This window comes from Neolamprologus multifasciatus, chromosome 3 (assembly GCF_963576455.1).
Source record: "Neolamprologus multifasciatus chromosome 3, fNeoMul1.2, whole genome shotgun sequence".
NCBI classification, from domain to species: Eukaryota; Metazoa; Chordata; class Actinopteri; order Cichliformes; family Cichlidae; genus Neolamprologus; species Neolamprologus multifasciatus.
This window is the reverse complement of record NC_140441.1, coordinates 35,705,597-35,721,353: the sequence shown is the minus strand read 5'-3', so window position 1 is coordinate 35,721,353 and position 15,757 is coordinate 35,705,597. Positions and strand designations below refer to the sequence as shown.

The 15,757-nt window shown below is 40.3% G+C and overlaps 1 non-coding gene and 1 pseudogene across 1 annotated transcript; both read right to left on the bottom strand.

The window, feature by feature from the left end:
* Nucleotides 1-8,575: 8,575 nt before the first annotated feature.
* On the bottom strand, nt 8,576-11,018 carry LOC146522857 (uncharacterized; annotated as a pseudogene).
* Nucleotides 11,019-12,942: 1,924 nt separating this feature from the next.
* On the bottom strand, nt 12,943-13,015 carry trnak-uuu (transfer RNA lysine (anticodon UUU)). The gene has a single exon. It is a non-coding gene; the product is annotated as a tRNA-Lys (tRNA).
* Nucleotides 13,016-15,757: the final 2,742 nt, after the last annotated feature.

Below are 15,757 nucleotides of genomic sequence, written 5' to 3'. Positions count from 1 at the left end.
AACCCTTACCCGAGACCTGGGGTTTTTATATAATGTTTGGACCCATGAGATAAAAGTCTCATTAAAGCCCATATGCCTGAGAGTCTGTTGCAGGAAGTCCCAATCTACCCGGTCAAAGGCCTTTTCCGCATCCAGGCTCAAGAACATTGAAGAGGTATCCCTTTCCTGTGCTATAATCTGAAGATTGAGGGCCCTTCTAACATTATCTGAACCTTGCCTATGGGAAATAAAACCTGTTTGGTCAGGTTTCACTAGTTTTCTTATGTTTTTGAATTCTATTTGCAATAATGGCTGTAAGAATTTTTAAATCAACACAAAGCAGGCTGATAGGGCGATAAGACATGCATAAAGTCGGGTCCTTGCTTTCTTTATGGATGACACTAATAATAGCTTCAGACCATGACTGGGGGGGATCATTTTTAAATAATGCATAATTATAAACTTTGCATAACAATGGTGTTAGCTCTTTTTCAAAAAATTTCTAATACTCCCCAGGCAGGCCATCCACTCCGGGGGACTTGTTGTTTTTCAGTTTTCCAATACTGTTTTTTATTTCATCAATGGTGATTGGATTTGTTATTAGTTCAGCCTCTTCCTGAGACAGTTTACTAAGATTAATCGGGTTAAGAAATTGTTCAATCTTTTCAAATTTCTTTGGGACATTTTCTTCTTTATACAATTGCTGATAATACAAAGAAAATGCTTTTGCAACTTCCTTAGGTTGGCACACAATTTTTCCGGAGTTTGGACATTTAATTTTATGAACAACCCTACTTGATTGCTCTTTACGCAGCTGAAATGCCAGCAGTCGGCTTGCCCGATTGCCGTATTGGTAGTACTTTTGATTAACAAAGCGTAGTTGTCCCTCTGCCTTATACGTTAGTAAATTATCCAACTTTTGCCTCTGCTCTTTCAATGAGTTCAAAGTCCCAGTGTCTTTAGTTACCTGATAGACTTTTTCTAATTTCTTAATTTTGTTTTCTAGTTCTGTTTGTTCTGCTACTCTCTCCTTTTTCAGTCTTGATGAAACTGCTATAATATTACCTCTCAAATAACTTTTGGCACTCTCCCACAAGATTGAAGGAGACACCTCATTATTATCATTGAATTGAATATATTCAGTCAGACTCTTTTGAAGTTCTTGTCGGGTTGTTTCATTATTCAAAATAGATACATTCGCTCTCCAATATTTAAAATGATTATTTTAAATATTGTTTGGATTCATTCTTAATGTCAGACAAACCGGGGCGTGATCAGAGATAGTGATTGTTTCTATGCTACACTGTCTAGTCCTATAAAGGTCCGTCCTAGGCATTAAAAACATGTCTATCCTTGAATGGCTGCGATGTACATGTGAATAAAAAGTAAAATCTTTTTCTCGGGGGTGGCACTGGCGCCACACATCCGCTAGGCCCAATTCCTTAATCATTGTATTCAAACTACAAGATTCTTTGGATTTGGGGCCATTGTGTGCCGGGAGTCTGTCGACAGCTGCTTTCAAAGTACAATTGAAATCACCTCCCACCAAGATCATTCCTTCAGATTTTTCTGCTATTAATGATGCAATATTCTTGAAGAAATTTGGACAGTCCTCGTTTGGTGCATATAAATTTAGTAAAGTAATTTTAGACCCCCCTACAGAGCCAATCACCATTACATAGCGCCCTTCCCTATCCGCAAATGTTTTTTCATGGTGGAAATATGTTGACCGGTTAACCTCTTAAGCCCCAAGACTACCTGATCTCCTGCTTTTTGCCCCCGTATCAGGGGGCGTTGGGGCTTAAGAGGTTAACAAGAATTGCAACTCCTCTTTTTCTCCCATCCTGATAAGTAGAGCTATATTGTTGTTCAACCCACTCTCTCCTCAACTTCCTGTGTTCCTTTTCAGACAGGTGAGTCTCCTGGAGCATTGCTATGGACCTAAAGTTTTTCAGTTGGTTCAGTACCTTTTTCCTTTTAATTGGACTATTCAAACCCGTTATGTTATACGAAACACAAATTAGATCTTTCATATCTTAGACTCATATCCTGTACAGACAAAACTAAATTATTATACTCAATGAAATTGTCATGCGGCGGCTGTGTGAAGGCAAGAGAGGACCCAAATGCACGGCTCTAGACACACGGGGATGAACTCAAAGGCAGGTCTTTATTAACAGAAGCATAAGAAGTCATACAAAACTATACTGGGAGAAACTAAAGCTGAGGCGCTGGGAAGACACGGGAAATGCACACAACCTAGAGGGACGACGCAACACGGAACAAAGGGACACTCTGACATAAATACACAGAAGGTAATGAGGGAAGTGGGAACACACGGGGAACACAGCTGAGGCTGACAATTACTCATGACCGAGCGGGGAGGACACAAAACTGAAAATACTGTCACCGAGATGTGGACCTTAAACACAACACAGTACACAGAGATGAACACAGAGAGAGAGGCAGAGAGAGAGAGGCAGAGAACAAGGATGAATACACGAGGGGATGAGGAGAACACAGAACACAAAGGACGGGAACACGGTACCAGAACAAACACCACAATAAAAGCATGGACACAGGGGGAATCCAAATACCAAACCAAACAATCCAATGAACATAAGGAACAAAATACAAAACCACAGGAAAACTGAGAACACTGGGTCAAAATGACCCAGGACCATGACAGAAATAGTGGTCCACAATTGGTCTCAGGCCAAGATAAACAAAAACATTTAGAACTAAACAAACAAAGAACATTAAGAACAGTAGCTTCCACGTACCCGACTGGATTTATAACAAAATCTGAGTAATCCAGTCCCCGGTGTACCCTGGGCAGAGGGTGGTGTCCTCCGTGGGGGAAAAACACAATGTGTTATTTCATCGGGGTGGTATCCACTTGTGTGCGAACTTTCCATCCATTGTACAAGCAAAACTTTTTTTTTTTATATATATATATCTTCCTAACATTTATGTCCAAGAAAAACTAAAATGAACTCGGCGGGAGTGACATCTCAGTCCTCCATAAAGAAAGTTTTCATTTCGGCAAGGGAAAGGGTCATACCTGCCCTAGTTCCCTCAGCGGACCATCGGCACCGGGATAGCTCCGTTTCTATGCGCTCCCTCTGGTCGACTCGCACTTGTATCCCCAGCTCTTGAAGCGTCGGCAGGGCTTCTGTCAAACTTAAGAACGTCTTCTCACCACTATCCTTGAACAGTCTCAGTTTTGCTGGAAACACACACTTGGCTCTGATGTTTTTCAGCTTTAATTGCTTCACCGCATCTCGTACCAGTGCCCTCCTCTTTTGCAGTTCCGGGGAAAAATCATGGTCAAAATATATCTGCGTGTCCTTATATAAGACACGCTTCTGGTCCCAGGCTTGTCGTAGAACGGTCTCTTTCACAGAGAAGTCCCAGAATCTGACCACCAGTGACCGCGGTGCTGCGTCGGGGTTCTTGGGTTTAGCAGCAAGGGCTCTGTGTGCTCGCTCTATTCCAATGTTAAGATCAGCGGGAAGTTGAAGAGTTGATTTACACAGCTCTAGTACAAACAGCTTAACATCTCTCCCTTCACTCCCTTCTGGGACACGATAGATCCTCAGGTTGTTTCGCCTTAGTCTATTTTGCATGTCCTCGCATCGTGCTGTGAGATCCATTTCTCTATGTAGCCAGCTTTGTCATATCTTCTCTCAAAATCTTGAAAGACGCCTCCAGTCTCGTCAGAGCTTGCTGTGTTTCCATATGCCCGTCTTTGTTATGTTCTGCTCCAGTTCTGCTAATATCCTCGTATCTGCATCACGAGTGCTAGCAGTAGCATTAGCATCTGCATTCGAGGACAAAGTTAGTTGCTTCAAATGCTCGCCTTTATCTTTATTTTGATCCTGTTTTCTGGATCCCTTGCCTCTCAGGGACGATGCCATGCTGGTTGGAATGGAATTTGGCGAGTTTTAAAAATTGTAGTTAGGAGTAATGTATTAATTTGGACGGAGCTCGTTCCTTATGCTGCTTGACTAGATCATGGCGTCACCGGAAGCCCCCGAATATCTGTTTTATATAATTTAGACATATAATACTTATGAAACTAAACATTGTGAATTCCAGACTGAAATTTGTGTAATAGTTTGAAGAGTATTTCATGTTTCTCATGCAGTGGTCACTTTCATCATGAAAGGCAAAGGAAACTAAGTGCAGAGCAGCATCTGCTAAAGGCAGTAGACTCCATGTTGGTTGGGTGGAGAGAGATCCTGAAGGACGTCCGCTGTTAAAAAGAAGCAGAAGAGGAGAGACACGAAAACGGTTTTCATTTAAAGCCAGTCCATCTTCCAGAGGTCGTCTAACCTCCAAGATTATTAATGCTAAACCAAATCAACAGTCAAGTATCTTTTGTCATTAAGTGTATTTTAAACTAAATTCAGTTTCTATTAGCTGAGCAGCATATAGTACTGTATTTATTTACTCACTGTGGAAACATGGACCCTCACACTGGGTCGGGCTTATAGTGCATATCCCTCCTGTATTCTGGTCTGTGTTGAAGATAATAGTCTCTGTTTTTAAAACATTTTCTATTGACATGTTTTAAATGATGCTGTTAGGACTAGTGGATGAATCTGTTACATAAGTGATTGACTTCATGTGTTTGAAATAAACTTTTACTGTCAGACTAGAGCACTGAAAACACATCATGAGATGTTCACTTGAATCTCAGTAACTTTAGTGCTCAGACAATCAAAAGATATCAAGTAGAAACTGAGTGTGAAGCAGCAAAGTTCCCGTCATTATTTTTAAAGTGACTGAATTTTAAGCTCAAAATCTTCTCTGTCATTAAACCTGCTTTACAAAAACTCCACTTAACAAAGTCTCGTCTTATTCTCACTGCTTTGATCGAGACTTGTTAGACATGGTGATTTCTGTTTATTATGTAATAACTTTTATACAATAAGACAATGTAAAAAACATCTGCTGTAGAAATGTAAAATTGCCTTAAATCATGAGGAGGCCATTCTGTATTATTTCTGTAATCAATATATATTTTTCTCTTTCCTCCCTTGTGTCTGTTCTTGTTCACAGTATTATACGTTCTGTCTTTTACTTTCAGTATGCTTGTGTTTAAGTCTCTCTTGTAGAATCATCTCGTCCGTGTTTCCTATGTTGACAAGCTTGCCGTGTGTGTGCGTGTTTTAGTTTCACTTCCCCTGCGGTGTCATTATGCTAATTTGTGTCAGCTGTTTCCTCATGTGTTTCCACTTTCCCTAATCTCCTTTGTGTGCATTTAGTCTGTGTGCCTTCTTTCAGTCTTTACCCGATCGTCTGTGTTACCTCCTTCCATGTATTCACAGTTCTCATACAGAAAGTAGAAGAGCTACAGAAGAATCTGACATTTCAGCAGATGTTTTTTCACCAGAGCAAAATCACTAGTGATGGTGAGATGAAGCCTTGTGATGAACTGAAGCTTTCCATCTAACTGGTCGACTCATGGTTCGAAACATTGTGATGATTCATTTGCTCTACTTCGCCATCAAGTGGACGATTCAAGAGAAACAAGCTCTGTGATTATAATGATGTGATGTGTAAACCTCTAAACTGAATAAATAAATTGTTTTCATGGTTATTTATCCCGAATATTGTCTCAGTATGTCTGATACAAAAGAGAAAGTGGAAACTATCAGGACAGAGTTTTGGTATGATTCTGCAACTGTTAGAGCTGGGTATCGTCACTGATTTCTAGAATCGATTCGATCCACAATTTGATTCGATCCGGGGAAATTTTGTCTCAGACAGTCAGAAATGTTATAATTCAGATCACGGATCAGTACATTTCCATATTTTTATATGTATAAAAAGAAAGATGACATTTGCGAGACTTTATCAAAGGTGTAAGCATCACAGCAGATGCCTTTGTATCAAAGTAGCTGAAGATAAGAGTCATTCCACGAGAATGGTTAAAATTGGACTTGGATGTTTTCACATTTTTTACCAACTTCAACTTCCACCCCGTTATGGACACTTTGGAGGCTCTCTGAATATTATCTTAAAATGTATTTCTAAAGAAATCAATATGTTTACATTAGTTAGATGTCCCCCATACTAATTCAATAATTTTACATAGAAAAATGACATAAAATCACACATTTTTACTCTCTTAAATCCTGAAATGTAACTAATGAGTGAAAACAATCTTGTCATTTTTCATCAAAAATTTAGTTTAACTAAGAATTGTAATCAAAATCAATGATCAGATGATAGCTCTCAATATCTTAGACAGAAATCCCCAAACATTAAATTATTTTTTCAACATTTTAAGAAAATAATATATGAAAATGTAGGTGTGACGGGGTTGAGACTAGCATAACAGGGTTGAAGAGACAAATACAGCTTTACATATAAATAGTTGTTTACTCTTAAATTCAATGTACAGGGCTTTCCATTAGCATTATATCTCACTTTGTAACCATAGGAAGGACACCAGATACAAATTGCAGTAGAATTAAGTTTTATTAATCTAAAGTAAAAACAACCACAACAGCACATTAACAACTAACAAACATTGTAAAGTGAATTGCTCAAATGTAACATAATGCGTGTGTGTGTGTGTGTGTGTGTGTGTGTGTGTGTGTGTGTGTGTGTATGTATGTGAGGGCGGGTGTGTGTGTGTCTAGACATAAGAGAGCCTCATGAGTTGTGCTAAAAGTCACCTCATCCTTGGTCCAATAACATACAATTAAACTTGATGAACTGGTTGAAATAATAACAATAATAATCAGTTAACGATTTCAATGTGTCTGTGTCTGTGTCAGAGTGTTTTTGCATGTGTGTGCCTGCATCAGTGTGTGTGTCTGTATATATGCATGAATGTGCCTTTTGTTTTATGAATTCATCTTTTGAGTCGGTTCCAGACCTCTTTCAAGACTTCCACACTTTGTCACAGCCCGTGGGGGTGGAATCAGTTCAAGGACATCATCAAACAAGTCAGTAGCAGTCCTAGCCTGTTTGGCGCCCTGGGCGAACACCCCCTCTGGCGCCCCCCCCCCCCCCCCCCACACACACACACACACACACACACGAAGAGAGAGACGAAGTATGCATTGTATGCAAACGTTGTATGCAAACGGCTACTAAACAGACATCATACTTCGTCATACAATGAGAACAGGACAAATCAACAATTGACACTGACTAATTAATATTATATCATTGTATATATTGTTTGGAGTTTAGTCTGTTACTGTTACTATTTTTACCATTTCTTCTTGGAGGAACTGTAACCCACATAATTTCCTTAGGGATTAAGAAAGTATCCTGATTCTTAATGTTTTAGGATACATGACCTGCCATTATCCAATGACACATCTGCTTACCTGTATCTTTTGCTCGTTTCTCCTTGTAGGAGTCATAATTAAATGTATTGAATTTTAATGATCACTCGGTTTTCATTTGTTTGGTTGCTATGGTGATGTGTAACGGGAGTCACGTGGGTGCTAGCGGCGACATTAAGAGGGCGTTGTCAGTCTGTCTTTCACTGGTTTGATTTTGACAGAGAAGAGGGCTGGGTAGCCGTAGTTTTTGTTGACCGCAGCACAACGAGTTTCCCCTTGTTGCATTAGAGCCTGTGATGTTTTAAGAGTTTGAATCGCGAGCCGATCACATTGCTCTGTAAACTTTTCAAGCACTTTAATAAACAAGCAAGCAATTCCACCTCTCGCATTACTGCGTAAAGTTGAGAGGCAAATAGACAGGCTCAGTCCCCGGCCTCTAGCGACTGTGGAAGTCGCTACACTCCTCCTCTTCTTTTCTCATTTAAAAAATGAGAAAAGAAGTTTAAAAACGGGTTGTGTGTGAGACTTTAGATCAACAAAATAGAAAATATACATTTTAAATTGTTATTGATCCCTTTACCCCTGGTCCTAAAGTGTATATTTATTTTCTTACTCTTCTTATATATATTGTTTGTTTACTTGCACTGTTGTAACTGGAGCCTCGTCGTCTCGTCTCTCTATATGCTGGACTGTATGTAGCGGAGATGACAATAAAGTTTACTTTGACTTCAGCAGCGAGCAGGCGCACTGAGGGCTCTCGCGCTCACTTTTCGAGTATAGAATTTTGAAAAAACAAATTATAAGTCTGTATCATGATGTCTGGTGTTTTCGTGTTTGTTGGTTTGTTTGTAATTTGTTTTATTTTGCGAGTTGGTAATTTTTGCTGCTCCAGCCAGCCAGAGCATCCCCCGCCGCCCCGCCCTCTCCTCCCTGTGCCTCAAGCAGCAGGTGCACCTCGCAAACGGAGGGCGCCCTTACTCCCAGCAAATGGGCGATAGAAAACCAATGCCATTCCCAATATGCGCTGGCATGATGTCGGGGCAGCATGAGAACGAGCCGCGATGACGCCCCCACCACGATGCCGCCCCGGGCAACCGCCCGTGTCGCCCGTATCTAAAACCGCTACTGAAACAAGTACCTGAGGATATCATCCTGATGCGGCCAGAACAATCGGTTTGACCCAACACGATGCATGCATTTGACCTGGACTTGTGTTGTTTGTATGTTTAGAATGATGCCTGGATACAAATCATCGTCATATTTGAGAATACACCATTTACCAATCAGCTCTGGACTCTCCCACTGGATTTCTTTTTCTGGATCCCCCCCCCCCCCCCACTGCCTGTTTGTGATACAGCTGTTTCTATTTTCTGGCCAAAAGTGAAACACTTGGTGTTGAAGCACTTGCAGTTAAACTGCTTCCGTGTTGTGCACATGCAGCTTACATCACGAACCATCAGTTCTCCTGGAGCTACAGTAATGACCTGGTGAATTCTCATGGTTCCAGGAACAGCTGGTATCTGCTTTGGCATTTTCTTCATAGCTTCCTCAACATCTTCACTTTTCACAAAGAACAGTTTCACACTTGTGTTTGTTTCAGACAAGGCCCTGAATAACTCTTCTGCATCTGGGATGTCATGCCCCTTTGCTACCATATTGTCAGCTGCTCTTTTTAAGGCTCCCCTGACACCATCTGGTGATCCTTTTCCATGACTAGCCTCAAAAAAATTCCAAGAACCAGCCTTGAATCCTCTTCTGTCCAGTTCTGTAGTGAAAAGGTAGAAGTTTCTTCGTTGTTTGTATCGCGTACAGGCTTAAAAAGTGCAGCACAGATACTTGTGGATGTTGGCCTTGAAGGTAATCTAGCCCAGGATTTAGGTGCTGCCATATTGCTGGAGGGCCTTTATGTCTACTGCAAGAGATGGTGCTAAAGCACACAGGCTCTGAGAGTCCACCAACATACAACACACCAGTATGAAGGGTGGCCTGCTGATGTCAAGCCCCAAAGTGGACCGCCTGAACTTGAAAACTGTATTTACAGCTGTAGTTTTCTGAGAAGTCCACATGTATCAAAGTCTCCTCCCCTGACATGTTGTTCTTCAGCTCACGGCAGAAGGCATACTGCTGCGTGATATTAAAGTGATGCATTTTAAATTTCTTTACAAAGCTGCGGAAGAGCTCAATGAGGTCCTCTTGTGTGCCCTCCAAAGATTTCTTGACCGTCACCTTGACAGTTGCCTCCATCTCTCACGCTCACTCTGCAGGTTTCTCTCCCTTCTTTCAGGATCAGCTTTAAGGCGTTCCCGATACTTCCTTTGCCTTTCTGCTGCTGTTGTTGGTGCCATCTTTAACATGGAACATAAATCACATTCAGCATGCATGCAGTATAAGAATGGTGATTGAATATAATAATAATTAATTCAAATAATTGGATAACTCAAATCAAAATCTCAACCCCATCACAATCTCACAACCCCATTACAATCAAAAACATAACAGGGTTGAGTGTGACTGGGTTGAGATTTTTGCACAAACTGGCTGCTGTTCAATATAGTAATACCAGACAGAGAGCACATGGCATGCATGAAATTCAAAATCACCATATATTCATGAACTAACAAAAAACTTTTTCATAAGTAATAGTTTTCTATCTTTTTTTCATGTTACGGTGTTGAGTCATTGAGGTTGACGACCACAATATCACAAGATAAATGACTAAAATAAAGGAAAAGAATGGAGCAACTTGCCTGTCTCTGTGGTCCTGTTGTCCAAAAGACTTCAGTGATGTCACTTCCTGATGTATATGAAATTCTGGATCACACCATTGTATTTATGGGGGTGGGATCATTCATGTAACGGGGTTGAGGGGTTAGTCAGGTACAGGAATAATTGTGATTTTAATAAATAATTAACAATTAAATTTGAAAAAAAAAAATTAACAGCAAAAGAGCACAAATAGATGTTTAAGTTGATACCAATATTTATTGACTTTTTAAAATGTTTTATTTGGTATTTTCAAAGTAAACTTTCATCAAGGCCATGAGGGACATGACAAAATAGGTGGTGTCAAATGAAAAAAATGTATTATTTCCCATAAAAAGATAAAAATTAGTTTTTTTTACACTGTATTAAAGGGTACATTTCAATATATATGTAAAGCTGTTTAAATAGAAAGTTTGGTGACCCAATAGATGAAATACACCATAAGAGGTGAGATGGACTCAAATTGTGCCATTTTCATGGAATGACTTATAAAACAGAAAAACGATTTTATAAAAATATTCTGCAGTAGATCAAAAACGAAAGAAAACCATTAATCAACATATGAACAGTACCTGATGCTGCTGAAGTGAAGCAGAGAAAAGTTACAGAGGTTTAGAGACACGGCTAAGCGTTTTGCATTTTGCATAATTTTAAAAAGTTTAAATTTGTTCAGTAGCCTATTGAACAGCAGAAATTAGGTTTTCTTTTCGGAAGTAAGTAAAAGGGAAAAAAAAACAGCGACCGACAGCGCTGTAAACAACGGTAGACTTGTGCGTAACAAGCAAGCGAATAATACAGAAAACAGATTTTTAGACGGGAAACTGTTCTTGAAGTACAGAGAGAGAGAGAGAGAGAGCTGCGCATGAAGTGTGATTTTATTGTGGTGGAAGCAAAATAGCAAAAGTCAGAGGGAATTCATGGCTATGTTTATGTGAAGCGCAGTTTGGATCTTCTTTTGCTGCTGGTTCAGTAAATATTGTTTGGAGAAGTAAAACCTACAGCTTCAGAATCAGCTCAAAAAGGGAGTAAAACACAAAGCCCGCCGAAAGATCAGAATCAGCGAGCTGTCGGTTTTCAGCCCCGACCGTGTCCGTGCCGTCGGGTGAGAAAGGCGACATCTCACTGATTCTGATGTGTCGGCGGGTCCGCGCTTTGTGTTTACGTCTTTGTGCGTAATAGCCTACGTGTATCTGCTGTCATTTACTGTTTTAGCTGTTTGGTGGTTGTTGAAATTTAGTGAGGTTTAACCTGAGATTCTGGCGTTTGGGGCAAAATAAATTTATATTAAAAATTGATTCAGGATTTTAATGAATCAATATCACGTTATCCAAGCTAGAATCGATTTTAATCGATAATCAAAACCCGCCCCTAGTAACTGTGTAATCATGCTTATGTACATCTGGATAATGACACAAACTGTGTGGCGCTTCACTTTTTAATAAACTAAAAGACATAAGTCAGGTGGATCTGTAGTGTTGTTTATTTATATTATGGTACTTATCATTTGTGATATTTATTACTGTGTGCATACTTTATTAGAAGAGAAAAAAAATCTCTTCCTTGCTGGTTCCATCGAAGAAGAAATGCTCAAGTAACTATGTAGCACGTACGTGATCCAATTCCACAACACAGTGTGATGGGGAATCAGCTGTGTTTTGCTGCTGCATGCCAGTTCCTGAATCAGTCACGTGGTGCGGACTGCCCATGAGGCCTCGAACGTCACTGCATACGTATTCAAAGCAAGCCTCGATATGCGCTTCACAAAAACTCCCCCGAGATTACTCGATACACGCTTCGAAGCTTCAACACACAGGACACATCACTAAAAATCACAAAGTGAAGCTGTTGTGGAAGCAGAGGAGATAGTCAAATCAGCCCGGCCATTTACTGAGGGAGAGTTTCTGAAGAGCTGCATGATGAAGGTGCGCGACGTCTTGTGTCCAGACAAAATGCAGATATTGGCAAATGTGAGCTTGAGTAGAAATACGGTTGCTGATCGGGTTTGTGAGATGACCACTGATTTAAGAACAGAGATGTGTGAAAGAAGCAAATACTTTATAGCATACTCTCTTGCTGTGGCTAAAAGTACAGACATGATGGCTTTACACAGCTGGCCATCTTCATCCGTGAAGTGAACTCCAATATGCCCGTTTCAGAGGAAATATTGGACGTTAAATCGATGCACGGTACAACGATAGGAAAAGACATGTTTGAAAACTTATGACGGTTATTAGAAGTTATTCTTTATTCTAAGTGTATTTATTCTGAAACAATATTCCTGTCTGTTTTTATTCATATTTATGTTCAAAAAACATTGTTTTAGTGTGTTCAATAAATGCTTACCCTGTCAACCTAAAGTGTGCTTTGAGTTTTGGCCCCCTGCACAATACAGTTTGACACCTCTGATCTAGAGCAGCTCCATCCTTCACAGCCTTTGTGATACTGACTCTCCCTGGTGACCAGAAACAAGAGTCCTTCACCAGTCCTGTAAACCAATTGCAAATAATTTTGGATACACCTCCACCAGAAAATCAACAACTGCAAATCATAGCATGCTGGGGGGAAAGCAAAAGGAAGTCAACTAGTACTGCATTGCCAGTGGCACATATTCAGACTTCAGTGGCAAAAGCACCATTTTCCATTTTAATTCATCAACTAATACAACATGCATGTGTTTAGACAGATTTGAAAGAAACAACAAGGCATGTTTAGTCCAGCAGGAAGCTGAAAGGGCATTACAGTTTTCAAAGACCTGACACGGTGCTTTGACAACTTGGCAATCATGTCAAATATTTGTATAAGAATTTCCCCCCGACATTACAGAAGATAAGATAAAACTTTATTAATCTCTCGGGTGGGTTCCTCTGCGAAATTCAGTAAAGAATGACGCCCAAACAGGGACTTGAACCCTGGACCCTTAGATTAAAAGACTGATGCTCTAGCGACTGAGCTATCCGGGCTCAAGATACAAACACTAATAGCGTATTAATGTAATAGTCTGACTCTGCAATGTATAAGCAGCCATAGTCAGCCAAGTCATAATCGAAGCAACAAACAACTCATGTTTTGATGAAATTGCAAACCCTCCTGGTCAATAATCACATAAGCTGTACATGCAGGAAGCAAAGACTGATAACCCCCCCCCCCCCCCCCCCCCCCGAGTCATTCTAACTACCAGAAATCTCGAAGCACAGGTCGAGGGGGTGGTGTGGCAGCAATTTTTCACACCAGCCTATTAATTAATGAAAGACCAAGACAGACTTTTAATTCATTTGAAAGCCTGATGCTTAACATTGTCCACCCCAGCTGTAAAACTCAGAAACCAGTCTTACTTGTTATCATCTATCGTCCACCTGGGCCTTACACAGAGTTTCTGTCTGATTTCTCAGACTTTATATCTAATTTAGTTCTGAGCTCAGATAAAATAATTATTGTGGGTGATTTTAACATCCATGTAGATGCTAAAAATGACAGCCTCAACATGGCATTTAATCTGTTATTAGACTCAATTGGTTTCTCTCAAAATGTAAAAGAACCCACCCACCACTTTAATCACACTCTAGATCTTGTGTTAACATATGGCATAGAAACTGAACATTTAACAGTGTTTCCTGAAAACCCTCTCCTGTCTGATCATTTCCTGATAACATTTAAATTTACAATAATTGATTACACAGCAGTGGAGAGTAGACTTTATCAAAGTAGATGTCTTTCTGAAAGCGCTGTAACTAAGTTTAAGAATATAATCCAGCCACTGTTATCATCGTCAATGCCCTTTACCAACAAAGAGCAGAGCAGCTATCTGAACGCTACCCCAACAGAGGTCGATTATCTTGTTAATAATTTCACCTCCTCACTACGTACGACTCTGGATACTGTAGCTCCAGTGAAAACTAAGGTCTCTGATCAGAAGTACCTGACTCCGTGGTATAATTCTCCAACACGTACCCTAAAGCAGATGACTCGTAATCTGGAGAGGAAATGGCGTGTCACAAATTTAGAGGATCATCATTTAGCCTGGAGAAATAGTTTGTTGCTTTATAAGAAAGCCCTCCGCAAAGCCAGAACATCTTACTATTCGTCACTGATTGAAGAAAATAAGAACAACCCCAGGTTTCTCTTCAGCACTGTAGCCAGGCTGACAAAAAGTCAGAGCTCCGTTGAGCCAACCATCCCTTTAACGTTAACTAGTAATGACTTCATGAACTTCTTCACAAATAAAATTTTTATCATTAGAGAAAAAATTACCAATAATCATCCCACAGATGTAATATTATCTACAGCTACTCTTAGTACCATTGATGTTAAGTTAGACTTTTTTTCTCCAATTGATCTTTCTGAGTTAACTTCAATAATTACTTCCTCCAAACCATCAACGTGTCTTTTAGACCCCATTCCTACAAAACTGCTCAAAGAAGTCCTGCCATTAATTAATTCTTCGATCTTAAATATGATCAACCTATCTCTAATAATCAGCTATGTACCACAGGCCTTCAAGCTGGCTGTAGTTAAACCTTTACTCAAAAAGCCATCTCTAGACCCAGCAGTCTTAGCTAATTATAGGCCAATCTCCAACCTTCCTTTCATATCAAAAATCCTTGAAAGAGTAGTTGTCAAACAGCTAACAGATCATCTGCAGAGGAATGGTTTATTTGAAGAGTTTCAGTCAGGTTTCAGAGTTCATCACAGCACAGAAACAGCTTTAGTTTAGGTTACAAATGATCTTCTTATGGCCTCTGACAGTGGACTCATCTCTGTGCTTGTCCTGCTAGACCTTAGTGCAGCATTTGATACTGTTGACCATAATATCCTATTAGAGCGATTAGAACATGCTGTAGGTATTACAGGTACTGCACTGCAGTGGTTTGTATCATATCTATCTAATAGACTCCAATTTGTGCATGTAAATGGAGAGTCCTCTTCACACACTGAGGTTAATTATGGAGTTCCACAGGGTTCAGTGCTAGGACCAATTCTGTTTACATTATACATGCTTCCCCTAGGCAGCATCATTAGAAGACATAGCATACATTTTCACTGCTATGCAGATGACACCCAGCTCTATCTGTCCATGAAGCCAGATAACACACACCAATTAGTTAAACTGCAGGAATGTCTTAAAGACATAAAGACCTGGATGGCCGCTAACTTTCTGCTTCTTAATTCAGATAAAACTGAGGTCATTGTACTCGGTGCTGAAAAGATTAGAAATATGGTATCTAACCAGATTCTTACTCTGGATGGCATTACCTTGGCCTCCAGTAACACTGTGAGGAACCTTGGAGTCATTTTTGACCAGGATATGTCCTTCAACGGAGGACATATCCTGGTCTGAGTCTTGTCCACCTCCACAGGACAAGACTCAGCTGTCCATGTGCATCTTAAGGATAAAGGACACTCTTTCGAGGATGCCAATGTTCACATTTTGGACAGAGAGGACAGATGGTTTGAAAGAGGAGTGAAAGAAGCCATCTATGTCCACTGTGAGCGACCATCTTTGAACAGAGGCGGTGGTTTACGACACCAACTCTCTGCCATCTATAATCCAGTTTTGAGATCCCTTCCCAGACGCCTTAACGCCCACTCACATCCTGGGCCATCTGACCTCAGGAATTCGCATGATAAGGTGGGGCCAGGTTTCACAATGAACTCACCCGAAACTCTGGCTGATTGGGACCCACACCCAGTTCCACACCTTGGCT